This window comes from Poecilia formosa, unplaced genomic scaffold, assembly GCF_000485575.1.
Source record: "Poecilia formosa unplaced genomic scaffold, Poecilia_formosa-5.1.2 Scaffold471, whole genome shotgun sequence".
Classification (NCBI taxonomy): Eukaryota; Metazoa; Chordata; class Actinopteri; order Cyprinodontiformes; family Poeciliidae; genus Poecilia; species Poecilia formosa.
Window position 1 is genome coordinate 362,753 of NW_006800410.1, and position 5,085 is coordinate 367,837.

At 39.6% G+C, this 5,085-nt stretch overlaps 1 protein-coding gene across 3 annotated transcripts in view; it reads right to left on the reverse strand.

Annotated features, from left to right (window-relative positions):
* Nucleotides 1–5,045, reverse strand: part of LOC103156236 (tyrosine-protein phosphatase non-receptor type 7) — a 25,655-nt gene extending 20,610 nt beyond the window's left edge. For 2 of the 3 annotated variants that reach the window (XM_007578221.2, XM_016664152.1), the window contains exon 1: nucleotides 505–1,009. The gene's annotated coding sequence lies outside the window, so the exon portion shown is untranslated. Of the gene's footprint in view, nucleotides 1–504; nucleotides 1,010–4,946 lie in introns of those variants that run through there. The other variant, XM_016664153.1, reaches the window with a different exon arrangement.
* Nucleotides 5,046–5,085: the final 40 nt, after the last annotated feature.

Genomic DNA, 5,085 nt, shown 5'->3' on the forward strand with positions numbered 1-5,085 from the left:
AACATGCACACACACACACACACACACCAACATGCACACACACACACACACACACACACAGGTATATGTGGCATAGGCAGACATTTTTGACAAACAGGCCCAAAGGTGGTTTAGATGGACTACCCTTTCTCAAGTACTTAGAGCAAAGGGAGGTGACTTAAAAAACTGCAAAAAATCTGAAAAAAATTTGAGCTTACTTTAGGTTTCAAATAGGAGCCTTTTTTTTTTTTTACATCAACCTGTGTATTTGTTTGTGGTGGCACACACAAATACATTATCTCAAGAGTAAAGCAATTATGGCGGTCTTCAACTGCCATTAAATCCAGACTGTATTTCCTACTACTGCCACTAGGGGAGTTGTAGGCTTCATTTACAGGTAAACAGCATTTATAATAATAATTATAATATGTGAAAGTTGCTACAAAAGTTGATGTTTTCTGTTGTAAAGCCTGGGGAAATCAGTTAAAGGAGCAGAAGTAGCAGAAACTTGTTGATTGATCTTACCGGTAGCTCCATGTTGTTCTGTTTTTTTCTCATTAAATCCTCCTGACTGTCTCCAGATCAGCTGCAACGCCAACATGATGAACCTCACTGAATGCAGATCTGACCTGCTAACTCACCCACCAGACCAGCAGCTGGACTAACCAACCAACTAGCTAAGCTGCAGCCGAACAGACGCGAGCCAAACAAACGCTTGCCTCTTTCCACCCTTCCTGGAGTGAAACGTACTGTGAAACCAGGGGCAAGAAGAAACAAGTGAACTGAGGGAAAGTGATAGTAAAGCTGCAGGAAGAGAGAATATCGAGTGAAGGGAAAAGAGAGGCAGCAGGATTAGACTTGTCTTGTTTTTTCTGGCCGTTATTACCCTGATTCTGGGTGTTCAGGTGGAGAGACCTGAGGGAGGAGAACGGGAGCATGAGTCAGGCAGCGAAGGAGAGGAAGAGAGGGATGCTCCGGGCGTTGATTATTAACACACCGAGGGCAGCCTCTCATGAATCATTCATGTCAAAAGCAACAGGAACGTGTGCGTTAATGTGCCGCGCAGTCTCATCCAAGCAGAGATAATAAGCAGTGACCTGATCCTGCTCCCTGTCATGACAGAGTGAAAAACAAACAGATAAAATCCAACAGTGAATCAGCCTCACGCCTCCGCTCTGTTTTCCATTTAACAGCCCAAAACTGAAAGTTTGATCCTTTTAACCCCAAACCGACGGCATTAACAGGATAAAAACACTCTCATTACGAGGCTGACAGCTTGATGCTGTTTTAATTCCTGATCAGAAGCTGCTTTATCCCAGGTTGGTCTCTAGACAGAAACACAAAAAGAAGGGAAAAACTGTGAATGTCATCAGCAACTCCCTCCACCGCCGCCTGCTTCGCTTTAATCTGATTTTAAAGTTGAACAAATTGGTTCAATTTGATGCAGAAGGGAGGAGACTGAGCCTCAAAAACAGAGGAAATTGATCTTCTGGAGAGAAATTAAATTGTGCTGAGGAGGAAGAGGATGAACAGAGCTGGATCTCAGCTGTTTGGGTCAGTTGGACTTTGGCTGCGGTTTTATTGTTGTAAGCTCACAGATGTTCCTCATCTGTATATAATCATCTGACCTTCAGCTGGTCTGGTTCTGTTGGACTACAATTTAATGACTTTTTAACATTTTTAATATTTTATAAAATAAGCTTAAGTAGTTACTTAAAAATGTGCCAATTTTTTAGTTGATTAATCAATACATAGTTCCCACAAGTCTGAAGTGGAAGTGATCCACGACATCTAGATAGGCAAGATGAGCCATGACTCCCAGACCAACAAAAAGAAAATATAGTGACAATCTGGACCAATGTGCAAGAGAGATATATATCAACAAAATGGCTGCTGTCGGTGTATGAGACATGATAATGAAAACATGTCAGACAATGTGACATGTTCTGAAAATCTGGCATCCTCCGATCTCCTACTATGACATAGTTTGCGACTTAGTGAATACGAAGAGTTTATACAACATGGAGGAGCTTCACCTGGCATCCATGGCTGCATACAATCAGTGTTTAAAAGGATTTATGAAGGCCGAAGAAACTCTTCAGATAAAGAACGAGGTTCTGGTGACTGGCAGAGTACGCACATGTACAGTAACAAACAAATAGGCTACATGTCCGTCTTAGCTAGCCTAAAAGCTACATTAGCCAAGCTAATGTTGCGAATTCGGCAATAAGTAGTAATTGTCACTGATATTTATCTTATTATTACACAGAATAGCGTACTCAAAAACTGCAATCTAGTAATAGTTTTAATATACTTATAATGTTAGGACAGAGGCGAGAGCTGGTTCTAAGCTTGTGACTTGTTTATTGTTGTCATAGCAACTCCATAGCATCTGCCTACCAAGATGGCTGTAATTTACAAAGTTCCTAGAACTGTGATGTCACGAGACTTATGTATTGATCATCAGAATAATCAATAGAATGATTGTTTACTAAAAGAATTGCTTCCCAAATAAATAACATCTAAAATACCAAACACATCAAATACATAGTGACTCATACAGCTAATAATGGTCAAAGTCATTTTTTGCAAAAAGTGATTTTTTTTTGTGTGTGTGTGCCCAAAACGGCTTTCGGAAAGAAGAAAACTGATGATTTTTCCCCACCCCAAAGTCACTTTTAGCAAAAAGGAAGGTTTGACTGTAGAGTCATCTGTGAGCTGAAGAATATTAACCAGGCGATTGTTGAACTTTGGACATTTACAGCCCGACATAAAGAAACTTCTAAAAGTTTGTGTTATTCTAAACTTCCTTTGGATCAACCCAGACAGCAGGCTGAGAAACATACATTTATAATCAATATTCAATTAAAAACACACATCTGCTCCTGCTGACTGGCTGCAAGTCAGCCTCATTATCTGCTGCACAGTTTCTTCTTCTGGAGGAGAAATAAAACTGAAAGACAACCTGAGCTTATCAAAGCTCTTCCTTTGATAAGTGAGTGTAACATAAGACAACATTTCATTTAAATATTAGATTGGAGTCATTTCTTTCATTGAGTGAATAAATTAATTTATGCAACCCAGTTCAAAGATAAGCTGCTTCACTGAAATAATAAAAATAAAATTAGGACTAACAAGATGAAAATCAATCAAATAAACAATAGTTTGCTAAAATTTAAAACTAAAATCTTACCTGAATATGCAGTATTTATATTTTAATCAGAAATAAACAGATGAAATACAGAAAACTAATTCTGCATTAGAGGAAACATCTGAAGGTCTGAACTGTGGCTGAAGGCTTCAGCACGTTAGAAAAACACCCTGCAGCTCCAACATGAAGACGCTGAACTTTTTTAACGGATATTTTTAGTTTGAAGATCTGCTGCCTGCCGTTAGGTTGGCTTCACACACAAACAGAACCTCAATCAGAAGCCTGTTAAACTGACATCAACATTATTGGACAAATGCACTCTAAACCTGGGGCAATGTTGCACCCAACTACATCACTGTGCCACACTTAAAAAGTATCAAAGTCCCAAATCAACTTTTTTTGTTTTATTTGGGACTTAGATTTAGAAAACCTTTACCTGTCTAAATTGGACCCTAAGGGTGTTATCGTTATGTTTCTGTGCAATATGTGTGTGTGTGTTGTTAACTATAGGGAAAAAAGATCCTTCATCGACCCTCAGTAAAATGCTTAGCCGCCTTTATAACCTGCATTAAAGCATTTCTGGAGCCGCCCCTGGGGAGCATTGTGAGAGTTGATGGATAGCATTTCTCATTTCTCAGCTTTGCTCAGGTGAGACTCATTTGCAATGTGGACAGGAAGTGGAAAGGGTTTCCCCTCTGCTCTGACTGACTGCAGAATGATCAGAGACTCACCTAGGAGGTGGGAGGGGCTTGTTAGATGCCATAAATCGTCTCCAAGAAAACAAAAAAGTCACTAGATTTGTAGATAACTGCTGTTTTTAAAGTTGCTAATACAGCAGAAAAGTCTCTAAGTTGGCAACAGAGCAAAATCCCCACATTTAGCCCTCCTTGTCTCTTGGTTCTGCCCACTTTAGCGAAGCATTTCATCATTTATCAGAGGGCGGGGTTATGGTTTTGCAGAGGGGTTAGTTACACTGAAGCAGTAAAACATTCATAAAACACGTTTATGCAGCTGGAACAGAACCGGGCCTAAAGCACATCCCTGAGGAACTCCACATGACGGCACAGTCAGACATGATCTGGTTTCTAAACGTGATTTATTCGAGAAAAGGTCATCAAAAACCTCTTAGATCATCAAAGTTAAAGTGTCACGCTGACGTTTGAGGTGCCAACGGAACCAGAACTCTAAATTAACATCCCCGGTTCTGCAGCTGCCATGATGCCACCGGATCTACGGAGCTGAAGGAGACTTTCCAGAAACCAAACTGAAGCTCATCAAGAATCCAGTGACGATGATCACAAGTCCATCAAAACCACACAAGACTTTTCAGAATATTTGGAACATTGTAAATGTGAGCCAAGATGTGAATTTATCAGAACTCAGCAGAACCTGCAGTCTGGAGGAGCGATGCTCCGTCTGACCCGCTGGGTTCAATAAAACATTTAGTACTGTACTCCGAACCAGGTACAAGCTAAATATTTACAAATCCCCTTTTAAGAACTGCTACTCCTCACAGTGCCATTTACAGTAAAAGTACATCATAATTTAACAACTTGATAATTTAAAAGAAAAACATATTAGTTCCTAAAGATTTACTCACAGTTACTCAGCAGATCAACTTTATATTCTTGGCTTCATCTGAATAAAACTAGGATTTTCTCTTTCATGAATTGGTGATGACATTAAAATTAAAAAAAACTTTATACTCTAAAAGATGCACATCTGCAATCAACATATTAAAAATATACATCTTTGCTTAATTTTTACTGTGTTCAAGAATTCAAAGCAAACATTCAGATGATCAAGTTTTCATCACCTTTCCCTCGCGCTCTCCCTCCTCCTCTTCTTCCTCCTCTTCGTCTCCTCTTTTGCTTTTGATTCTCAACTCCGTATCCGTCTTCCTCCTTTTTCTCATCTGTTGCTTTCTGTTGTTCTGTTTTTATGTCTACCTTCTC